Consider the following 23687-nt stretch of genomic DNA (forward strand, 5'->3'; position numbering starts at 1 on the left):
TAAACATTTTTATGAATGAGCACACAGAAGTCTAAAATACCGAATGTGGTATTTTCCCGCACAGATTTTTGATAGCCAATTGTAGTATTTTATTTGTATTTTTTTTATGAATCTCCTAGAAGAGCAGTACTGTAGAACTGTTCTACAGTAACTACTCTGATCTTTGATAGCTGTTTTGTGGTAATGTTGCACTACAGTCACACTGGGATAGGTCAGCTGGCTGTGAGAAATGTTACAACACAAGTTTCCTGTGGGAGGTCATATTTGCACGACTGTGTCCTTTCTAATTGGCTGCAGGGCGGCACACATGTAAATAAGAAAGGCTGGAGCATTATGGGTAAGAGTATGCTATGTCCTTCCAGGCAGGAAGTTTTTTAAATAATCTAGAAAGTGTGTTGCTGCATCCTATGAGGTTTGTGTGCTGCTTTCAGTATCTTGTAAGAAACATATTCTGTCTGTCTTTGGCTCATGTGAGGTTTTGTCAGCACAATGTGCATAGGAACCCCGTAGGCTGTGGTCTCTAGTCATTGCAGAGTGAAGTTAAGACTATACTTTCAGGGATCATTTCTATAGATTTTGTCTGTGGAGATGTGCTCTAAAGTGTACAAACTTGCCAATCATGATGAGGAGCTTCAGTGTTTCCCTCTGAGCAGGAAGGGGGCTGGCAGTGCTGCTTGTAGTATTGGTAGCTGCTGTCAGCTATTGAGGACCTTTCCACTCTTACTTGTAAGAGCTGGAGGAGGGAAACACAAGCTGAGTGATTGTTATAACTGCTGTGAAAGTAAGATACTGTGTAAGGAACAATGAAACTAATAAGCATACAGATGTATTCTATAACCACTACAACCTCATCACACACCGACAAGCGTGATTGCAGCGGCAGCCCCAGGACTGCCTAATGCCAATTGGTGTAAAGGGGTGCGGTTTTGCAGGAGACTGTAGGTGCCGATGCGCACGCATGTCCACTTGGATGACTGAGCTCCACTCCGCCAGCAGCGATCGCTGCTAGGAGACTGTTAGACGGCGAAACCGTCATCTTTTTACTGTGTACAGCGCTTTGATCCATGGCAGCGCTGTACTGGGGACAGCCCCCTGGGGGAGACAGTAGCGATCTGCTGTCATAGGCTGGCAGGGGGAGCGAGGGATAGGAAAATCATTTAAAAAATAGATCTATTATAAAAAAAAAGCAATAAATATTTGTAAAAAATAAACGATCCTGGGAGCTATCAGAGCCCACCAACAGAAAGCTCTGTTATTGGGCAGAAAAAGGGGGGGGGGGGGGGGAGGAATCACTTGTGTTCTGAGTTATACAACCCTGCAGTGAGGCCTTAAAGCTGCAGTAGCCTTAATTGCAAAAAATAGTCTGGTCACTAAGGGGGTGAAGCCTACAGTCCTCAAGTGGTGAAAGCAGGGGTAGGGTACCTATGGCTCTTTTGATGGCTACATCTGGCTCACAGTTAGGGGTTGATTCACTAAGCTACACTGCTCAAGCAGCGCAGCTTAGCGTGACAGCGCAAGTAACATTTTTATGTCCTTAGTACAATGTATGGCGACAATGTTATTCGTAGGCCATCATTCATAAAGCATTCCTGCATGCGGTAACGCTGAAAACAGCTGACTTTACCGAGCACTTAGCAAAATGTCCATTCATAAAAGCTGTTACCGCGTGAAAAGCTGACATTCCCGAGCAGAGTGATAAATTACCGCCTTGTGCGGTGATTATCTCAACACATGTCACTAAATATCAATTCATAAAGATTAGAGCAGGCGGTATTGGGATAGAGAATAACGCTTACTTTGAAGAGGCGATAAGCATGCAGATAATCAGAGCAGATTCAGAGCAAACAGAGGCTATTTTAAAACAATGCAAATCTATAGGGAAGCTGGGGCTGCCTCTTTTATTGTAAGGCTGTCTCTGCACGGAGAAAATGTATCAACTCAGGCAGCTTCTCATGTTACGCTAGCCTACCGCCAGCCTAGTTCGGGAGATCACCGCACTGCTACTGCAGCTGTAAACATTTTTATGAATGAGCACACAGAAGTCTAAAATACCGAATGTGGTATTTTCCCGCACAGATTTTTGATAGCCAATTGTAGTATTTTATTTGTATTTTTTTTATGAATCTCCTAGAAGAGCAGTACTGTAGAACTGTTCTACAGTAACTACTCTGATCTTTGATAGCTGTTCTGTGGTAATGTTGCACTACAGTCACACTGGGATAGGTCAGCTGGCTGTGAGAAATGTTACAACACAAGTTTCCTGTGGGAGGTCATATTTGCACGACTGTGTCCTTTCTAATTGGCTGCAGGGCGGCACACATGTAAATAAGAAAGGCTGGAGCATTATGGGTAAGAGTATGCTATGTCCTTCCAGGCAGGAAGTTTTTTAAATAATCTAGAAAGTGTGTTGCTGCATCCTATGAGGTTTGTGTGCTGCTTTCAGTATCTTGTAAGAAACATATTCTGTCTGTTTTTGGCTCATGTGAGGTTTTGTCAGCACAATGTGGTAAGGACCCCCGTAGGCTGTGGTCTCTAGTCATTGCAGAGTGAAGTTAAGACTATACTTTCAGGGATCATTTCTATAGATTTTGTCTGTGGAGATGTGCTCTAAAGTGTACAAACTTGCCAATCACGATGAGGAGCTTCAGTGTTTCCCTCTGAGCAGGAAGGGGGCTGGCAGTGCTGCTTGTAGTATTGGTAGCTGCTGTCAGCTATTGAGGACTGTTCCACTCTTACTTGTAAGAGCTGGAGGAGGGAAACACAAGCTGAGTGATTGTTATAACTGCTGTGAAAGTAAGATACTGTGTAAGGAACAATGAAACTAATAAGCATACAGATGTATTCTATAACCACTACAACCTCATCACACACCGACAAGCGTGATTGCAGCGGCAGCCCCAGGACTGCCTAATGCCAATTGGTGTAAAGGGGTGCGGTTTTGCAGGAGACTGTAGGTGCCGATGCGCACGCATGTCCACTTGGATGACTGAGCTCCACTCCGCCAGCAGCGATCGCTGCTAGGAGACTGTTAGACGGCGAAACCGTCATCTTTTTACTGTGTACAGCGCTTTGATTTATGGCAGCGCTGTACTGGGGACAGCCCCCTGGGGGAGACAGTAGCGATCTGCTGTCATAGGCTGGCAGGGGGAGCGAGGGATAGGAAAATCATTTAAAAAATAGATCTATTATAAAAAAAAAGCAATAAATATTTGTAAAAAATAAACGATCCTGGGAGCTATCAGAGCCCACCAACAGAAAGCTCTGTTATTGGGCAGAAAAAGGGGGGGGGGGGGGAGGAATCACTTGTGTTCTGAGTTATACAACCCTGCAGTGAGGCCTTAAAGCTGCAGTAGCCTTAATTGCAAAAAATAGTCTGGTCACTAAGGGGGTGAAGCCTACAGTCCTCAAGTGGTGAAAGCAGGGGTAGGGTACCTATGGCTCTTTTGATGGCTACATCTGGCTCACAGTTAGGGGTTGATTCACTAAGCTACACTGCTCAAGCAGCGCAGCTTAGCGTGACAGCGCAAGTAACATTTTTATGTCCTTAGTACAATGTATGGCGACAATGTTATTCGTAGGCCATCATTCATAAAGCATTCCTGCATGCGGTAACGCTGAAAACAGCTGACTTTACCGAGCACTTAGCAAAATGTCCATTCATAAAAGCTGTTACCGCGTGAAAAGCTGACATTCCCGAGCAGAGCGATAAATTACCGCCTTGTGCGGTGATTATCTCAACACATGTCACTAAATATCAATTCATAAAGATTAGAGCAGGCGGTATTGGGATAGAGAATAACGCTTACTTTGAAGAGGCGATAAGCATGCAGATAATCAGAGCAGATTCAGAGCAAACAGAGGCTATTTTAAAACAATGCAAATCTATAGGGAAGCTGGGGCTGCCTCTTTTATTGTAAGGCTGTCTCTGCACGGAGAAAATGTATCAACTCAGGCAGCTTCTCATGTTACGCTAGCCTACCGCCAGCCTAGTTCGGGAGATCACCGCACTGCTACTGCAGCTGTAAACATTTTTATGAATGAGCACACAGAAGTCTAAAATACCGAATGTGGTATTTTCCCGCACAGATTTTTGATAGCCAATTGTAGTATTTTATTTGTATTTTTTTTATGAATCTCCTAGAAGAGCAGTACTGTAGAACTGCTCTACAGTAACTACTCTGATCTTTGATAGCTGTTCTGTGGTAATGTTGCACTACAGTCACACTGGGATAGGTCAGCTGGCTGTGAGAAATGTTACAACACAAGTTTTCTGTGGGAGGTCATATTTGCACGACTGTGTCCTTTCTAATTGGCTGCAGGGCGGCACACATGTAAATAAGAAAGGCTGGCACATTATGGGTAAGAGTATGCTATGTCCTTCCAGGCAGGAAGTTTTTTAAATAATCTAGAAAGTGTGTTGCTGCATCCTATGAGGTTTGTGTGCTGCTTTCAGTATCTTGTAAGAAACATATTCTGTCTGTTTTTGGCTCATGTGAGGTTTTGTCAGCACAATGTGGTAAGGACCCCCGTAGGCTGTGGTCTCTAGTCATTGCAGAGTGAAGTTAAGACTATACTTTCAGGGATCATTTCTATAGATTTTGTCTGTGGAGATGTGCTCTAAAGTGTACAAACTTGCCAATCACGATGAGGAGCTTCAGTGTTTCCCTCTGAGCAGGAAGGGGGCTGGCAGTGCTGCTTGTAGTATTGGTAGCTGCTGTCAGCTATTGAGGACTGTTCCACTCTTACTTGTAAGAGCTGGAGGAGGGAAACACAAGCTGAGTGATTGTTATAACTGCTGTGAAAGTAAGATACTGTGTAAGGAACAATGAAACTAATAAGCATACAGATGTATTCTATAACCACTACAACCTCATCACACACCGACAAGTGTGATTGCAGCGGCAGCCCCAGGACTGCCTAATGCCAATTGGTGTAAAGGGGTGCGGTTTTGCAGGAGACTGTAGGTGCCGATGCGCACGCATGTCCACTTGGATGACTGAGCTCCACTCCGCCAGCAGCGATCGCTGCTAGGAGACTGTTAGACGGCGAAACCGTCATCTTTTTACTGTGTACAGCGCTTTGATCCATGGCAGCGCTGTACTGGGGACAGCCCCCTGGGGGAGACAGTAGCGATCTGCTGTCATAGGCTGGCAGGGGGAGCGAGGGATAGGAAAATCATTTAAAAAATAGATCTATTATAAAAAAAAAGCAATAAATATTTGTAAAAAATAAACGATCCTGGGAGCTATCAGAGCCCACCAACAGAAAGCTCTGTTATTGGGCAGAAAAAGGGGGGGGGGGGGGAGGAATCACTTGTGTTCTGAGTTATACAACCCTGCAGTGAGGCCTTAAAGCTGCAGTAGCCTTAATTGCAAAAAATAGTCTGGTCACTAAGGGGGTGAAGCCTACAGTCCTCAAGTGGTGAAAGCAGGGGTAGGGTACCTATGGCTCTTTTGATGGCTACATCTGGCTCACAGTTAGGGGTTGATTCACTAAGCTACACTGCTCAAGCAGCGCAGCTTAGCGTGACAGCGCAAGTAACATTTTTATGTCCTTAGTACAATGTATGGCGACAATGTTATTCGTAGGCCATCATTCATAAAGCATTCCTGCATGCGGTAACGCTGAAAACAGCTGACTTTACCGAGCACTTAGCAAAATGTCCATTCATAAAAGCTGTTACCGCGTGAAAAGCTGACATTCCCGAGCAGAGCGATAAATTACCGCCTTGTGCGGTGATTATCTCAACACATGTCACTAAATATCAATTCATAAAGATTAGAGCAGGCGGTATTGGGATAGAGAATAACGCTTACTTTGAAGAGGCGATAAGCATGCAGATAATCAGAGCAGATTCAGAGCAAACAGAGGCTATTTTAAAACAATGCAAATCTATAGGGAAGCTGGGGCTGCCTCTTTTATTGTAAGGCTGTCTCTGCACGGAGAAAATGTATCAACTCAGGCAGCTTCTCATGTTACGCTAGCCTACCGCCAGCCTAGTTCGGGAGATCACCGCACTGCTACTGCAGCTGTAAACATTTTTATGAATGAGCACACAGAAGTCTAAAATACCGAATGTGGTATTTTCCCGCACAGATTTTTGATAGCCAATTGTAGTATTTTATTTGTATTTTTTTTATGAATCTCCTAGAAGAGCAGTACTGTAGAACTGCTCTACAGTAACTACTCTGATCTTTGATAGCTGTTCTGTGGTAATGTTGCACTACAGTCACACTGGGATAGGTCAGCTGGCTGTGAGAAATGTTACAACACAAGTTTTCTGTGGGAGGTCATATTTGCACGACTGTGTCCTTTCTAATTGGCTGCAGGGCGGCACACATGTAAATAAGAAAGGCTGGCACATTATGGGTAAGAGTATGCTATGTCCTTCCAGGCAGGAAGTTTTTTAAATAATCTAGAAAGTGTGTTGCTGCATCCTATGAGGTTTGTGTGCTGCTTTCAGTATCTTGTAAGAAACATATTCTGTCTGTTTTTGGCTCATGTGAGGTTTTGTCAGCACAATGTGGTAAGGACCCCCGTAGGCTGTGGTCTCTAGTCATTGCAGAGTGAAGTTAAGACTATACTTTCAGGGATCATTTCTATAGATTTTGTCTGTGGAGATGTGCTCTAAAGTGTACAAACTTGCCAATCACGATGAGGAGCTTCAGTGTTTCCCTCTGAGCAGGAAGGGGGCTGGCAGTGCTGCTTGTAGTATTGGTAGCTGCTGTCAGCTATTGAGGACTGTTCCACTCTTACTTGTAAGAGCTGGAGGAGGGAAACACAAGCTGAGTGATTGTTATAACTGCTGTGAAAGTAAGATACTGTGTAAGGAACAATGAAACTAATAAGCATACAGATGTATTCTATAACCACTACAACCTCATCACACACCGACAAGTGTGATTGCAGCGGCAGCCCCAGGACTGCCTAATGCCAATTGGTGTAAAGGGGTGCGGTTTTGCAGGAGACTGTAGGTGCCGATGCGCACGCATGTCCACTTGGATGACTGAGCTCCACTCCGCCAGCAGCGATCGCTGCTAGGAGACTGTTAGACGGCGAAACCGTCATCTTTTTACTGTGTACAGCGCTTTGATCCATGGCAGCGCTGTACTGGGGACAGCCCCCTGGGGGAGACAGTAGCGATCTGCTGTCATAGGCTGGCAGGGGGAGCGAGGGATAGGAAAATCATTTAAAAAATAGATCTATTATAAAAAAAAAGCAATAAATATTTGTAAAAAATAAACGATCCTGGGAGCTATCAGAGCCCACCAACAGAAAGCTCTGTTATTGGGCAGAAAAAGGGGGGGGGGGGGGGAGGAATCACTTGTGTTCTGAGTTATACAACCCTGCAGTGAGGCCTTAAAGCTGCAGTAGCCTTAATTGCAAAAAATAGTCTGGTCACTAAGGGGGTGAAGCCTACAGTCCTCAAGTGGTGAAAGCAGGGGTAGGGTACCTATGGCTCTTTTGATGGCTACATCTGGCTCACAGTTAGGGGTTGATTCACTAAGCTACACTGCTCAAGCAGCGCAGCTTAGCGTGACAGCGCAAGTAACATTTTTATGTCCTTAGTACAATGTATGGCGACAATGTTATTCGTAGGCCATCATTCATAAAGCATTCCTGCATGCGGTAACGCTGAAAACAGCTGACTTTACCGAGCACTTAGCAAAATGTCCATTCATAAAAGCTGTTACCGCGTGAAAAGCTGACATTCCCGAGCAGAGCGATAAATTACCGCCTTGTGCGGTGATTATCTCAACACATGTCACTAAATATCAATTCATAAAGATTAGAGCAGGCGGTATTGGGATAGAGAATAACGCTTACTTTGAAGAGGCGATAAGCATGCAGATAATCAGAGCAGATTCAGAGCAAACAGAGGCTATTTTAAAACAATGCAAATCTATAGGGAAGCTGGGGCTGCCTCTTTTATTGTAAGGCTGTCTCTGCACGGAGAAAATGTATCAACTCAGGCAGCTTCTCATGTTACGCTAGCCTACCGCCAGCCTAGTTCGGGAGATCACCGCACTGCTACTGCAGCTGTAAACATTTTTATGAATGAGCACACAGAAGTCTAAAATACCGAATGTGGTATTTTCCCGCACAGATTTTTGATAGCCAATTGTAGTATTTTATTTGTATTTTTTTTATGAATCTCCTAGAAGAGCAGTACTGTAGAACTGCTCTACAGTAACTACTCTGATCTTTGATAGCTGTTCTGTGGTAATGTTGCACTACAGTCACACTGGGATAGGTCAGCTGGCTGTGAGAAATGTTACAACACAAGTTTTCTGTGGGAGGTCATATTTGCACGACTGTGTCCTTTCTAATTGGCTGCAGGGCGGCACACATGTAAATAAGAAAGGCTGGCACATTATGGGTAAGAGTATGCTATGTCCTTCCAGGCAGGAAGTTTTTTAAATAATCTAGAAAGTGTGTTGCTGCATCCTATGAGGTTTGTGTGCTGCTTTCAGTATCTTGTAAGAAACATATTCTGTCTGTTTTTGGCTCATGTGAGGTTTTGTCAGCACAATGTGGTAAGGACCCCCGTAGGCTGTGGTCTCTAGTCATTGCAGAGTGAAGTTAAGACTATACTTTCAGGGATCATTTCTATAGATTTTGTCTGTGGAGATGTGCTCTAAAGTGTACAAACTTGCCAATCACGATGAGGAGCTTCAGTGTTTCCCTCTGAGCAGGAAGGGGGCTGGCAGTGCTGCTTGTAGTATTGGTAGCTGCTGTCAGCTATTGAGGACTGTTCCACTCTTACTTGTAAGAGCTGGAGGAGGGAAACACAAGCTGAGTGATTGTTATAACTGCTGTGAAAGTAAGATACTGTGTAAGGAACAATGAAACTAATAAGCATACAGATGTATTCTATAACCACTACAACCTCATCACACACCGACAAGCGTGATTGCAGCGGCAGCCCCAGGACTGCCTAATGCCAATTGGTGTAAAGGGGTGCGGTTTTGCAGGAGACTGTAGGTGCCGATGCGCACGCATGTCCACTTGGATGACTGAGCTCCACTCCGCCAGCAGCGATCGCTGCTAGGAGACTGTTAGACGGCGAAACCGTCATCTTTTTACTGTGTACAGCGCTTTGATCCATGGCAGCGCTGTACTGGGGACAGCCCCCTGGGGGAGACAGTAGCGATCTGCTGTCATAGGCTGGCAGGGGGAGCGAGGGATAGGAAAATCATTTAAAAAATAGATCTATTATAAAAAAAAAGCAATAAATATTTGTAAAAAATAAACGATCCTGGGAGCTATCAGAGCCCACCAACAGAAAGCTCTGTTATTGGGCAGAAAAAGGGGGGGGGGGGAGGAATCACTTGTGTTCTGAGTTATACAACCCTGCAGTGAGGCCTTAAAGCTGCAGTAGCCTTAATTGCAAAAAATAGTCTGGTCACTAAGGGGGTGAAGCCTACAGTCCTCAAGTGGTGAAAGCAGGGGTAGGGTACCTATGGCTCTTTTGATGGCTACATCTGGCTCACAGTTAGGGGTTGATTCACTAAGCTACACTGCTCAAGCAGCGCAGCTTAGCGTGACAGCGCAAGTAACATTTTTATGTCCTTAGTACAATGTATGGCGACAATGTTATTCGTAGGCCATCATTCATAAAGCATTCCTGCATGCGGTAACGCTGAAAACAGCTGACTTTACCGAGCACTTAGCAAAATGTCCATTCATAAAAGCTGTTACCGCGTGAAAAGCTGACATTCCCGAGCAGAGCGATAAATTACCGCCTTGTGCGGTGATTATCTCAACACATGTCACTAAATATCAATTCATAAAGATTAGAGCAGGCGGTATTGGGATAGAGAATAACGCTTACTTTGAAGAGGCGATAAGCATGCAGATAATCAGAGCAGATTCAGAGCAAACAGAGGCTATTTTAAAACAATGCAAATCTATAGGGAAGCTGGGGCTGCCTCTTTTATTGTAAGGCTGTCTCTGCACGGAGAAAATGTATCAACTCAGGCAGCTTCTCATGTTACGCTAGCCTACCGCCAGCCTAGTTCGGGAGATCACCGCACTGCTACTGCAGCTGTAAACATTTTTATGAATGAGCACACAGAAGTCTAAAATACCGAATGTGGTATTTTCCCGCACAGATTTTTGATAGCCAATTGTAGTATTTTATTTGTATTTTTTTTATGAATCTCCTAGAAGAGCAGTACTGTAGAACTGCTCTACAGTAACTACTCTGATCTTTGATAGCTGTTCTGTGGTAATGTTGCACTACAGTCACACTGGGATAGGCAGGGCCGGATTTACAGCTCAGGAGCCTATAGGCACTTAAGCGCAGGAGCCCTAAGCCCCACCCCTTAACACAGGCCACACCCCCATCAAATCACGCCCCTTTTTCTTATTAAATAAAACCACACAAGGTAATGCAGATATTTCCAAAGACAAGTAGAGAATACCAACAATGTGCAGATATTACCAACAACATGTATAATTTACCATATAAAGGCTGATATTACCAACAATAAGCAGGTAATAATACAAGTCACAAGGACATTATATTAATAAAAATGTTAGTGGCCAGCAGGTAGTGACAGGCATGTTGTAGTAACCAGCAGGTAGTGACAAGTAGATTGTAGTAGCTGGCAGGTAGTGATAGGCAGATTGTAGTGGGGGCAGGTAGTGATGGGTGGATTGTAGTAGCTGGCAGGTAGTGATGGGTTGATTGTAGTAGCCAGCAGGTAGTGATAGGTTGACTGTAGTAGCTGACAGGTAGTGATAGGCAGATTGTAGTGGGGGAAGGTAGTGATGAGTGGATTGTAGTGGCTGACAGGTAGTGGCATCTGTTGGCATCTCGCTGACCATCTGGTATTGTCCCCAGATTTGAAGGCTCATGACTATGCTGCTTGTAGTCATACAATTTGATGGCCTGCTGTGGACATGTCACTAATCATCTAGCAGTGTCCCTAGGTTGGATGGCTCTTGGCTGTACTGTCTGTAGGAATGTAATTTGATGGACTGTATGCAGACCATCACATTGCATGCCTAGGCTACAGACAGTACAGCCATGATGAGCCATCCAATCTGAGGACTTTACTACATGGTCAGTGAGATGTCCACAGCAGGCCATCAAATTGTATGACTACAAGCAGCATAGTCGTGAGCCATCAAATCTGGGGACACTACCCAACCTATGAATCTGGACTGGGACATGATGTTTGACATAGTGACAGTGAGTGTTTGTGACTTACTTTTACTGCAGAGCTGGCTCTGTCAAAAACTGGCACACCACGGCACTGTGTCGCAGGCATTTGCATCTGGCTGCACCAGTACACACATGGGTGGGGGTGTATGGTGGCGGAGCTGTAGCCTACAGGCTGTGCTTTTTGCATCAACAGTTACCTCTGCTTTCTCTCTCTCCCACATGGTTCCCAGTGCCAGCAGAGACTGAGCCAACACTCACTGCACCCCGATGCCTATGCACGCAGCTGAAGTTGCAGCACTGTGTGCATGATTGAATGTGGTGGATGGCTGCTGGGGAGTGGGACACTAGCCTGTCACTGAGTGCAGCTGGCTAGGAAGGGAGATACATCGGGGGCGGGATGTGGGGGTGATAGCAACATTACGCTCCCCACTGTTGAAGTGCATAGCGCCATTTTGGTAGCCGCCTCCGCCCCATATTGCACAAATAGCCGCTACAATGCTACACCCCAAAAATAGTGGGGACACTGGTTTTATTAGTTATTAGGGGTTATTAGTGTTAGTAATAAGTGGGGGTCAGGGCACATGTGTGTACTCACACAGGCATCAGGACACAGGGGTCTACACACACACAGACACACACACACACACGGGTCTCACACACACGGGTCTCACACACACACGGGTCTCACACACACACGGGTCTCACACACACACGGGTCTCACACACACACGGGTCTCACACACACACGGGTCTCACACACACACGGGTCTCACACACACGGGTCTCACACACACACGGGTCTCACACACACACGGGTCTCACACATCAGGACACAGGGGTATCACACACACAGACAGACATCAGGACACAGGGGTCTCACACACACAGACAGACATCAGGACACAGGGGTCTCACACACACAGACAGACATCAGGACACAGGGGTCTCACACACACAGACAGACATCAGGACACAGGGGTCTCACACACACAGACAGACAGACATCAGGACACAGGGGTCTCACACACACAGACATCAGGACACAGGGGGGCTCACACACACAGACATCAGGACCAAGGAGGACTCTCACACACACACACACACACACACACACACACACACACACACACACACACACACACACACACACACACACCAGGACACAGGGGTCTCACACAGACAGACATCAGGACACAGGGGTCTCACACACACACACACACACACACACACACACACACACACACACACACACACACACACACACACACACACACCAGGACATAGGGGGGCTCACACACACACAGACATCAGGACCAAGGAGGACTCACACACACAGACATCAGGACCAAGGAGGACTCACACACACAGACATCAGGACACCGGGGTCTCGCACACAGACATCAGGACACAGGGGGGCTCACACACACAGACATCAGGACACAGGGGGGCTCACACACACAGACATCAGGACACAGGGGGGCTCACACACACAGACATCAGGACACAGGGGGGCTCACACACACAGACATCAGGACACAGGGGGGCTCACACACACAGACATCAGGACACAGGGGGGCTCACACACACAGACATCAGGACACAGGGGGGCTCACACACACAGACATCAGGACACAGGGGGGCTCACACACACAGACATCAGGACACAGGGAGGCTCATACAGACATCAGGACACAGGGGTGCTCACACACACACAGACATCAGGACACAGGGGGGCTCACACACACACACACACACACACACACACACACACACACACACACACACACACACACAAGGACACAGGGGGGCTCACACACACACACACACACACACATCAGGACCAAGGAGGGCTCACACATACACACAGACATCAGGACACGGGGGGCGCACACACACACACAGACATCAGGACACAGGGGGGCTCACACACACACACACACACAGACATCAGGACACAGGGGGGCTCACACACACACACAGACATCAGGACCAAGGAGGGCTCACACATACACACAGACATCAGGACAGGGGGGGGGGGGGGGGCGCGCGCGCACACACACACACACACACACTCACTCACTCACTCACTCACTCACTCACTCACTCACTCACTCACTCACTCACTCACACTCTCTCCCCCTCCCTCCCTTATCCATGAAGATCAGCGGGTTGAACCAGAGGCAGAGAAGAAACATGAAGCTGTGGGGGGCGGGCTCCAGCAGCAAGAGGCTCGGGAACCACCGCTGCACTTCTCTGGAGATCAGAGTGAGAGAGACATTTACTCGGGCAAGGAAACACAGGAAGAGAGAGAGGGAAAGTGCAATAAAAGTATTTACTTCACCTCCCAAAAGCCTCACTGTCCAGCTGTCCAGTCTTTTCTTCCTGGCTGGCATACCATGCAGCATAGCCACTGCAAACTTTCAATCTCCGCCTCCACCTCCTTTTCTCCCGGCAGATCCTGGGGCGGCACATGATTGGCCAGTGAGACCAGGTCATGTGAGAACGGGGAGCGAGCATTTTCTGTCCCCCCTTCCACAGCCCCCTTGTTAATCAGTTCCCTGTTTCCGGTGGCCAAAGCAAGAAGAAAACAAATAGATCTCAGCGCGCACCGCCCCCTGCTGACTACCCAACTGGACTGCCTGACTACGGTCGCTGGGGACGCTGGCTGTGCGGCTGCACTGATGAGCGGCGGTGCGTGACACTGCTCTCCCGCATGGACTCTACATAGGGAGGCACACATTCGGGGAGGAAGGAGAGCCGCCCTTGGAATGTCAGGCGCCTGTAGGCACGTGCCTACAGTGCCTTATGGTAAATCCGGCCCTGGGGATAGGTCAGCTGGCTGTGAGAAATGTTACAACACAAGTTTTCTGTGGGAGGTCATATTTGCACGACTGTGTCCTTTCTAATTGGCTGCAGGGCGGCACACATGTAAATAAGAAAGGCTGGCACATTATGGGTAAGAGTATGCTATGTCCTTCCAGGCAGGAAGTTTTTTAAATAATCTAGAAAGTGTGTTGCTGCATCCTATGAGGTTTGTGTGCTGCTTTCAGTATCTTGTAAGAAACATATTCTGTCTGTTTTTGGCTCATGTGAGGTTTTGTCAGCACAATGTGGTAAGGACCCCCGTAGGCTGTGGTCTCTAGTCATTGCAGAGTGAAGTTAAGACTATACTTTCAGGGATCATTTCTATAGATGGTGTCTGTGGAGATGTGCTCTAAAGTGTACAAACTTGCCAATCATGATGAGGAGCTTCAGTGTTTCCCTCTGAGCAGGAAGGGGGCTGGCAGTGCTTCTTGTAGTATTGGTAGCTGCTGTCAGCTATTGAGGAATGTTCCACTCTTACTTGTAAGAGCTGGAGGAGGGAAACACAAGCTGAGTGATTGTTATAAGTGCTGTGAAAGTAAGATACTGTGTAAGGAACAATGAAACTAATAAACATACAGATGTATTCTATAACCACTACAACCTCATCACACACCGACAAGCGTGATTGCAGCGGCAGCCCCAGGACTGCCTAATGCCAATTGGTGTAAAGGGGTGCGGTTTTGCAGGAGACTGTAGGTGCCGATGCGCACGCATGTCCACTTGGATGACTGAGCTCCACTCCGCCAGCAGCGATCGCTGCTAGGAGACTGTTAGACGGCGAAACCGTCATCTTTTTACTGTGTACAGCGCTTTGATCCATGGCAGCGCTGTACTGGGGACAGCCCCCTGGGGGAGACAGTAGCGATCTGCTGTCATAGGCTGGCAGGGGGAGCGAGGGATAGGAAAATCATTTAAAAAATAGATCTATTATAAAAAAAAAGCAATAAATATTTGTAAAAAATAAACGATCCTGGGAGCTTTCAGAGCCCACCAACAGAAAGCTCTGTTATTGGGCAGAAAAAGGGGGGGGGGGGGAGGAATCACTTGTGTTCTGAGTTATACAACCCTGCAGTGAGGCCTTAAAGCTGCAGTAGCCTTAATTGCAAAAAATAGTCTGGTCACTAAGGGGGTGAAGCCTACAGTCCTCAAGTGGTGAAAGCAGGGGTAGGGTACCTATGGCTCTTTTGATGGCTACATCTGGCTCACAGTTAGGGGTTGATTCACTAAACTACACTGCTCAAGCAGCGCAGCTTAGCGTGACAGCGCAAGTAACATTTTTATGTCCTTAGTACAATGTATGGCGACAATGTTATTCGTAGGCCATCATTCATAAAGCATTCCTGCATGCGGTAATGCTGAAAACAGCTGACTTTACCGAGCACTTAGCAAAATGTCCATTCATAAAAGCTGTTACCGCGTGAAAAGCTGACATTCCCGAGCAGAGCGATAAATTACCGCCTTGTGCGGTGATTATCTCAACACATGTCACTAAATATCAATTCATAAAGATTAGAGCAGGCGGTATTGGGATAGAGAATAACGCTTACTTTGAAGAGGCGATAAGCATGCAGATAATCAGAGCAGATTCAGAGCAAACAGAGGCTATTTTAAAACAATGCAAATCTATAGGGAAGCTGGGGCTGCCTCTTTTATTGTAAGGCTGTCTCTGCACGGAGAAAATGTATCAACTCAGGCAGCTTCTCATGTTACGCTAGCCTACCGCCAGCCTAGTTCGGGAGATCACCGCACTGCTACTGCAGCTGTAAACATTTTTATGAATGAGCACACAGAAGTCTAAAATACCGAATGTGGTATTTTCCCGCACAGATTTTTGATAGCCAATTGTAGTATTTTATTTGTATTTTTTTTATGAATCTCCTAGAAGAGCAGTACTGTAGAACTGTTCTACAGTAACTACTCTGATCTTTGATAGCTGTTCTGTGGTAATGTTGCACTACAGTCACACTGGGATAGGTCAGCTGGCTGTGAGAAATGTTACAACACAAGTTTCCTGTGGGAGGTCATATTTGCACGACTGTGTCCTTTCTAATTGGCTGCAGGGCGGCACACATGTAAATAAGAAAGGCTGGAGCATTATGGGTAAGAGTATGCTATGTCCTTCCAGGCAGGAAGTTTTTTAAATAATCTAGAAAGTGTGTTGCTGCATCCTATAAGGTTTGTGTGCTGCTTTCAGTATCTTGTAAGAAACATATTCTGTCTGTCTTTGGCTCATGTGAGGTTTTGTCAGCACAATGTGGATAGGAACCCCGTAGGCTGTGGTCTCTAGTCATTGCCGAGTGAAGTTAAGACTATACTTTCAGGGATCATTTCTATAGATTTTGTCTGTGGAGATGTGCTCTAAAGTGTTCAAACTTGCCAATCACGATGAGGAGCTTCAGTGTTTCCCTCTGAGCAGGAAGGGGGCTGGCAGTGCTGCTTGTAGTATTGGTAGCTGCTGTCAGCTATTGAGGACTGTTCCACTCTTACTTGTAAGAGCTGGAGGAGGGAAACACAAGCTGAGTGATTGTTATAAGTGCTGTGAAAGTAAGATACTGTGTAAGGAACAATGAAACTAATAAGCATACAGATGTATTCTATAACCACTACAACCTCATCACACACCGACAAGCGTGATTGCAGCGGCAGCCCCAGGACTGCCTAATGCCAATTGGTGTAAAGGGGTGCGGTTTTGCAGGAGACTGTAGGTGCCGATGCGCACGCATGTCCACTTGGATGACTGAGCTCCACTCCGCCAGCAGCGATCGCTGCTAGGAGACTGTTAGACGGCGAAACCGTCATCTTTTTACTGTGTACAGCGCTTTGATCCATGGCAGCGCTGTACTGGGGACAGCCCCCTGGGGGAGACAGTAGCGATCTGCTGTCATAGGCTGGCAGGGGGAGCGAGGGATAGGAAAATCATTTAAAAAATAGATCTATTATAAAAAAAAAGCAATAAATATTTGTAAAAAATAAACGATCCTGGGAGCTATCAGAGCCCACCAACAGAAAGCTCTGTTATTGGGCAGAAAAAGGGGGGGGGGGGGAGGAATCACTTGTGTTCTGAGTTATACAACCCTGCAGTGAGGCCTTAAAGCTGCAGTAGCCTTAATTGCAAAAAATAGTCTGGTCACTAAGGGGGTGAAGCCTACAGTCCTCAAGTGGTGAAAGCAGGGGTAGGGTACCTATGGCTCTTTTGATGGCTACATCTGGCTCACAGTTAGGGGTTGATTCACTAAGCTACACTGCTCAAGCAGCGCAGCTTAGCGTGACAGCGCAAGTAACATTTTTATGTCCTTAGTACAATGTATGGCGACAATGTTATTCGTAGGCCATCATTCATAAAGCATTCCTGCATGCGGTAATGCTGAAAACAGCTGACTTTACCGAGCACTTAGCAAAATGTCCATTCATAAAAGCTGTTACCGCGTGAAAAGCTGACATTCCCGAGCAGAGCGATAAATTACCGCCTTGTGCGGTGATTATCTCAACACATGTCACTAAATATCAATTCATAAAGATTAGAGCAGGCGGTATTGGGATAGAGAATAACGCTTACTTTGAAGAGGCGATAAGCATGCAGATAATCAGAGCAGATTCAGAGCAAACAGAGGCTATTTTAAAACAATGCAAATCTATAGGGAAGCTGGGGCTGCCTCTTTTATTGTAAGGCTGTCTCTGCACGGAGAAAATGTATCAACTCAGGCAGCTTCTCATGTTACGCTAGCCTACCGCCAGCCTAGTTCGGGAGATCACCGCACTGCTACTGCAGCTGTAAACATTTTTATGAATGAGCACACAGAAGTCTAAAATACCGAATGTGGTATTTTCCCGCACAGATTTTTGATAGCCAATTGTAGTATTTTATTTGTATTTTTTTTATGAATCTCCTAGAAGAGCAGTACTGTAGAACTGTTCTACAGTAACTACTCTGATCTTTGATAGCTGTTCTGTGGTAATGTTGCACTACAGTCACACTGGGATAGGTCAGCTGGCTGTGAGAAATGTTACAACACAAGTTTCCTGTGGGAGGTCATATTTGCACGACTGTGTCCTTTCTAATTGGCTGCAGGGCGGCACACATGTAAATAAGAAAGGCTGGAGCATTATGGGTAAGAGTATGCTATGTCCTTCCAGGCAGGAAGTTTTTTAAATAATCTAGAAAGTGTGTTGCTGCATCCTATGAGGTTTGTGTGCTGCTTTCAGTATCTTGTAAGAAACATATTCTGTCTGTCTTTGGCTCATGTGAGGTTTTGTCAGCACAATGTGGATAGGAACCCCGTAGGCTGTGGTCTCTAGTCATTGCAGAGTGAAGTTAAGACTATACTTTCAGGGATCATTTCTATAGAGTTTGTCTGTGGAGATGTGCTCTAAAGTGTACAAACTTGCCAATCACGATGAGGAGCTTCAGTGTTTCCCTCTGAGCAGGAAGGGGGCTGGCAGTGCTGCTTGTAGTATTGGTAGCTGCTGTCAGCTATTGAGGACTGTTCCACTCTTACTTGTAAGAGCTGGAGGAGGGAAACACAAGCTGAGTGATTGTTATAACTGCTGTGAAAGTAAGATACTGTGTAAGGAACAATGAAACTAATAAGCATACAGATGTATTCTATAACCACTACAACCTCATCACACACCGACAAGCGTGATTGCAGCGGCAGCCCCAGGACTGCCTAATGCCAATTGGTGTAAAGGGGTGCGGTTTTGCAGGAGACTGTAGGTGCCGATGCGCACGCATGTCCACTTGGATGACTGAGCTCCACTCCGCCAGCAGCGATCGCTGCTAGGAGACTGTTAGACGGCGAAACCGTCATCTTTTTACTGTGTACAGCGCTTTGATCCATGGCAGCGCTGTACTGGGGACAGCCCCCTGGGGGAGACAGTAGCGATCTGCTGTCATAGGCTGGCAGGGGGAGCGAGGGATAGGAAAATCATTTAAAAAATAGATCTATTATAAAAAAAAAGCAATAAATATTTGTAAAAAATAAACGATCCTGGGAGCTATCAGAGCCCACCAACAGAAAGCTCTGTTATTGGGCAGAAAAAGGGGGGGGGGGGGAGGAATCACTTGTGTTCTGAGTTATACAACCCTGCAGTGAGGCCTTAAAGCTGCAGTAGCCTTAATTGCAAAAAATAGTCTGGTCACTAAGGGGGTGAAGCCTACAGTCCTCAAGTGGTGAAAGCAGGGGTAGGGTACCTATGGCTCTTTTGATGGCTACATCTGGCTCACAGTTAGGGGTTGATTCACTAAGCTACACTGCTCAAGCAGCGCAGCTTAGCGTGACAGCGCAAGTAACATTTTTATGTCCTTAGTACAATGTATGGCGACAATGTTATTCGTAGGCCATCATTCATAAAGCATTCCTGCATGCGGTAACGCTGAAAACAGCTGACTTTACCGAGCACTTAGCAAAATGTCCATTCATAAAAGCTGTTACCGCGTGAAAAGCTGACATTCCCGAGCAGAGCGATAAATTACCGCCTTGTGCGGTGATTATCTCAACACATGTCACTAAATATCAATTCATAAAGATTAGAGCAGGCGGTATTGGGATAGAGAATAACGCTTACTTTGAAGAGGCGATAAGCATGCAGATAATCAGAGCAGATTCAGAGCAAACAGAGGCTATTTTAAAACAATGCAAATCTATAGGGAAGCTGGGGCTGCCTCTTTTATTGTAAGGCTGTCTCTGCACGGAGAAAATGTATCAACTCAGGCAGCTTCTCATGTTACGCTAGCCTACCGCCAGCCTAGTTCGGGAGATCACCGCACTGCTACTGCAGCTGTAAACATTTTTATGAATGAGCACACAGAAGTCTAAAATACCGAATGTGGTATTTTCCCGCACAGATTTTTGATAGCCAATTGTAGTATTTTATTTGTATTTTTTTTATGAATCTCCTAGAAGAGCAGTACTGTAGAACTGCTCTACACAGTAACTACTCTGATCTTTGATAGCTGTTCTGTGGTAATGTTACACTACAGTCACACTGGGATAGGTCAGCTGGCTGTGAGAAATGTTACAACACAAGTTTTCTGTGGGAGGTCATATTTGCATGACTGTGTCCTTTCTAATTGGCTGCAGGGCGGCACACATGTAAATAAGAAAGGCTGGAGCATTATGGGTAAGAGTATGCTATGTCCTTCCAGGCAGGAAGTTTTTTAAATAATCTAGAAAGTGTGTTGCTGCATCCTATGAGGTTTGTGTGCTGCTTTCAGTATCTTGTAAGAAACATATTCTGTCTGTTTTTGGCTCATGTGAGGTTTTGTCAGCACAATGTGGATAGGACCCCCGTAGGCTGTGGTCTCTAGTCATTGCAGAGTGAAGTTAAGACTATACTTTCAGGGATCATTTCTATAGATTTCGTCTGTGGAGATGTGCTCTAAAGTGTACAAACTTGCCAATCACGATGAGGAGCTTCAGTGTTTCCCTCTGAGCAGGAAGGGGGCTGGCAGTGCTGCTTGTATTGGTAGCTGCTGTCAGCTATTGAGGACTGTTCCACTCTTACTTGTAAGAGCTGGAGGAGGGAAACACAAGCTGAGTGATTGTTATAACTGCTGTGAAAGTAAGATACTGTGTAAGGAACAATGAAACTAATAAACATACAGATGTATTCTATAACCACTACAACCTCATCACACACCGACAAGCGTGATTGCAGCGGCAGCCCCAGGACTGCCTAATGCCAATTGGTGTAAAGGGGTGCGGTTTTGCAGGAGACTGTAGGCCATCATTCATAAAGCATTCCTGCATGCGGTAACGCTGAAAACAGCTGACTTTCCCGAGCACTTAGCAAAATGTCCATTCATAAAAGCTGTTACCGCATGAAAAGCTGACATTCCCGAGCAGAGCGATAAATTACCGCCTTGTGCGGTGATTATCTCAACACATGTCACTAAATATCAATTCATAAAGATTAGAGCAGGCGGTATTGGGATAGAGAATAACGCTTACTTTGAAGAGGCGATAAGCATGCAGATAATCAGAGCAGATTCAGAGCAAACAGAGGCTATTTTAACCCTCCTGGCGGTACGCAGTTTCAGAGGCTGCGTCTGCAGGAGAATTTTTTTTAAATAAAATGTGTTTAATGCTTTAGCTAGCACTTTGCTAGCTAACTATGTCCCCCAAGCTCCGCCACACCTAATTAAACCCCCCGATCGCTGCCGGCGATATTTACCCCTTCCCGATCCCGCGAGAGCCACAGCTTCACCATTCAACATGATGTCAGACGTCATCAATGTCATAACGTTATGCGCAGTCCCGATCCTCCCCATAGCGAAGCCTGGAGCTGATTGGGAGGCTGCGCCATCGCGGGATCCCTGGGGGTACGGATTACGGCGGCGATCAGGAGGATCGGTAGAGAGCGGCAAACTTGGGGGAACATAGTTACTGTAGCTAGCCAAGTGCTAGCTTAAGCATATACTGCATACACTGCAAATTTTATTTTAAAAAATCCTCCCTGTGCCATGTGTTCCTCTGCGGCAGCTATCCTGAGCGTAGCTCGGGGTTACCGCCAGGAGGGTTAAAACAATGCACATCTATAGGGAAGCTGGGGCTGCCTCTTTTATTGTAAGGCTGTCTCTGCACGGAGAAAATGTATCAACTCAGGCAGCTTCTCATGTTACGCCAGCCTACCGCCAGACTAGTTCGGGAGATCACCACACTGCTACCGCAGCTGTAAACATTTTTATGGATGAGCACACAGAAGTCTAAAATACCGAATGTGGTATTTTCCCGCAGATTTTTTTTTACCAAACACACTTTTATGAATGATAGCCAATTGTAGTATTTTATTTGTATTTTTTTTTATGAATCTAGAAGAGCAGTACTGTAGAACTGTTCTACACAGTAACTACTCTGATCTTTGATAGCTGTTCTGTGGTAATGTTACACTACAGTCACACTGGGATAGGTCAGCTGGCTGTGAGAAATGTTACAACACAAGTTTCCTGTGGGAGGTCATATTTACATGACTGTGTCCTTTCTAATTGGCTGCAGGGCGGCACACATGTAAATAAGAAAGGCTGGAGCATTATGGGTAAGAGTATGCTATGTCCTTCCAGGCAGGAAGTTTTTTTTAAATAATCTAGAAAGTGTGTTGCTGCATCCTTTGATGTTTGTGTGCTGCTTTCAGTATCTTGTAAGAAACATATTCTGTCTGTTTTTGGCTCATGTGAGGTTTTGTCAGCACAATGTGGATAGGACCCCCGTAGGCTGTGGTCTCTAGTCATTGCAGAGAGAAGTTAAGACTATACTTTCAGGGATCATTTCTATAGATTTGGTCTGTGGAGATGTGCTCTAAAGTGTACAAACTTGCTATTCACGATGAGAAGCTTCAGTGTTTCTCTCTGAGCAGGAAGGGGGCTGGCAGTGCTGCTTGTATTGGTAGCTGCAGTCAGCTATTGAGGACTGTTCCACTCTTACTTGTAAGAGCTGGAGGAGGGAAACACAAGCTGAGTGATTGCTTGTTAAAGAGAACCAGAGATGAAGCAACCTCATGTATTTTACCTTATAAATCAGTGGGAACATGACAGTAAACACCTAATCTGCTCTTTGTTACATTGTTCTCTGTTTAATTTGCCTGTTATCACCTCTAAGATAAGAATACCGACTAAGCAGTCGGTCTGGCTTTGCTACAGAATAATTATAGCTGAGACTGTGTTCTTTGCTGTCTTCAAGTCCAAGCCTGCCCCCTGCTGGCTTTGCTCAGGAATCATTATAGCTGAGTCATTATAGCAAAGCCAGAATCAATGCTCAGTCCGGGATTCTTATCTCAGCTAGATAACAGACACTTTTAGCAGTGAGGATGGAACAGAGAGACGGGTAAATGTTTTCTCTAATGTTCCCACTGATTTCTATGGTAAAATACACAAGGGTGCTTCGTCTCTGGTTCACTTTAACTACTGTAAAAATAAGATATTCAATGATGCTGATTTATTACAACTGTCAGCATTACAACAACAATTATCTATGCAAGCTATAGTTCAATTCATCAGTTGTATCCTATGAAGCAGTTTTTCTCAACATTTTGGTACATGTATCTTTTTAAAAACTCTGTACTCACTAGGCACCCCCTAGCAGTGGTGCTCAGCAGAGCTCGAATATTCGAGTAGCTCGAATATTCGAGCTCTTTTTCAGCTATTCGAGCTCGGTATTCGAGCTCCGAATAGCTGGAGCTATTCGAATGGGCTATCCGAGTACACTTGAATAGCCCATTCACTATTCGAGCTATTCGAGCAACTCGGCGCTATTCGAGCTCGGTACCGAGCTCGAATAGCGTCATAGCCCAGATTGATGTCCTTAGAGCCAATCAGAGGGCTCCCAGGCCCTCTGACGGCAGCCAATCACAGAGGGGGACCCTGGCCAGCCCCTACCCTATAAATAGCGGCCGCCATGTTCCGTTTCTCCATGCTTGCCTGAGACTTGTACAGAGAGAGAGTTGCTCCTTTGTGCTTTGGCTTAGCAAGTGCTCTATTGTGATCATTTACCTAGCGTTTTTGCTCACCTACACCTGCCATATACACCTATATTGTTGTTAGTTAGATAGACATTGTATTTTAGTTAGTAGCTTGTGTGTTACATTAGAGACAGGCAGCTGCTGCAAGCTTACAGGTTTAGGCCTCAGGGGGGCCTTGCCTCTGTGGGCAGCTGTC

General features: G+C 45.9%; 10 non-coding genes across 10 annotated transcripts; all 10 read left to right on the forward strand.

Annotated features, from left to right (window-relative positions):
- The first annotated feature begins 542 nt into the window (after window positions 1–542).
- Window positions 543–762, forward strand: LOC137542595 (small nucleolar RNA U3). The gene has a single exon (XR_011025480.1). It is a non-coding gene; the product is annotated as a small nucleolar RNA U3 (small nucleolar RNA).
- A 1792-nt stretch (window positions 763–2554) lies between these two features.
- On the forward strand, window positions 2555–2774 carry LOC137542665 (small nucleolar RNA U3). Its single transcript, XR_011025525.1, has one exon. It is a non-coding gene; the product is annotated as a small nucleolar RNA U3 (small nucleolar RNA).
- Window positions 2775–4564: 1790 nt separating this feature from the next.
- LOC137542666 (small nucleolar RNA U3) lies at window positions 4565–4784 on the forward strand. The gene has a single exon (XR_011025526.1). It is a non-coding gene; the product is annotated as a small nucleolar RNA U3 (small nucleolar RNA).
- A 1790-nt stretch (window positions 4785–6574) lies between these two features.
- Window positions 6575–6794, forward strand: LOC137542668 (small nucleolar RNA U3). The gene has a single exon (XR_011025527.1). It is a non-coding gene; the product is annotated as a small nucleolar RNA U3 (small nucleolar RNA).
- Window positions 6795–8585: 1791 nt separating this feature from the next.
- On the forward strand, window positions 8586–8805 carry LOC137542670 (small nucleolar RNA U3). Its single transcript, XR_011025528.1, has one exon. It is a non-coding gene; the product is annotated as a small nucleolar RNA U3 (small nucleolar RNA).
- A 5529-nt stretch (window positions 8806–14334) lies between these two features.
- LOC137542591 (small nucleolar RNA U3) lies at window positions 14335–14554 on the forward strand. Its single transcript, XR_011025476.1, has one exon. It is a non-coding gene; the product is annotated as a small nucleolar RNA U3 (small nucleolar RNA).
- A 1789-nt stretch (window positions 14555–16343) lies between these two features.
- LOC137542681 (small nucleolar RNA U3) lies at window positions 16344–16563 on the forward strand. The gene has a single exon (XR_011025538.1). It is a non-coding gene; the product is annotated as a small nucleolar RNA U3 (small nucleolar RNA).
- A 1789-nt stretch (window positions 16564–18352) lies between these two features.
- On the forward strand, window positions 18353–18572 carry LOC137542673 (small nucleolar RNA U3). The gene has a single exon (XR_011025531.1). It is a non-coding gene; the product is annotated as a small nucleolar RNA U3 (small nucleolar RNA).
- A 1791-nt stretch (window positions 18573–20363) lies between these two features.
- Window positions 20364–20580, forward strand: LOC137542651 (small nucleolar RNA U3). The gene has a single exon (XR_011025513.1). It is a non-coding gene; the product is annotated as a small nucleolar RNA U3 (small nucleolar RNA).
- A 1699-nt stretch (window positions 20581–22279) lies between these two features.
- LOC137542594 (small nucleolar RNA U3) lies at window positions 22280–22496 on the forward strand. The gene has a single exon (XR_011025479.1). It is a non-coding gene; the product is annotated as a small nucleolar RNA U3 (small nucleolar RNA).
- The last annotated feature ends 1191 nt before the right edge of the window (window positions 22497–23687 follow it).

Source organism: Hyperolius riggenbachi, chromosome 12 (assembly GCF_040937935.1).
Source record: "Hyperolius riggenbachi isolate aHypRig1 chromosome 12, aHypRig1.pri, whole genome shotgun sequence".
NCBI lineage: Eukaryota > Metazoa > Chordata > Amphibia > Anura > Hyperoliidae > Hyperolius > Hyperolius riggenbachi.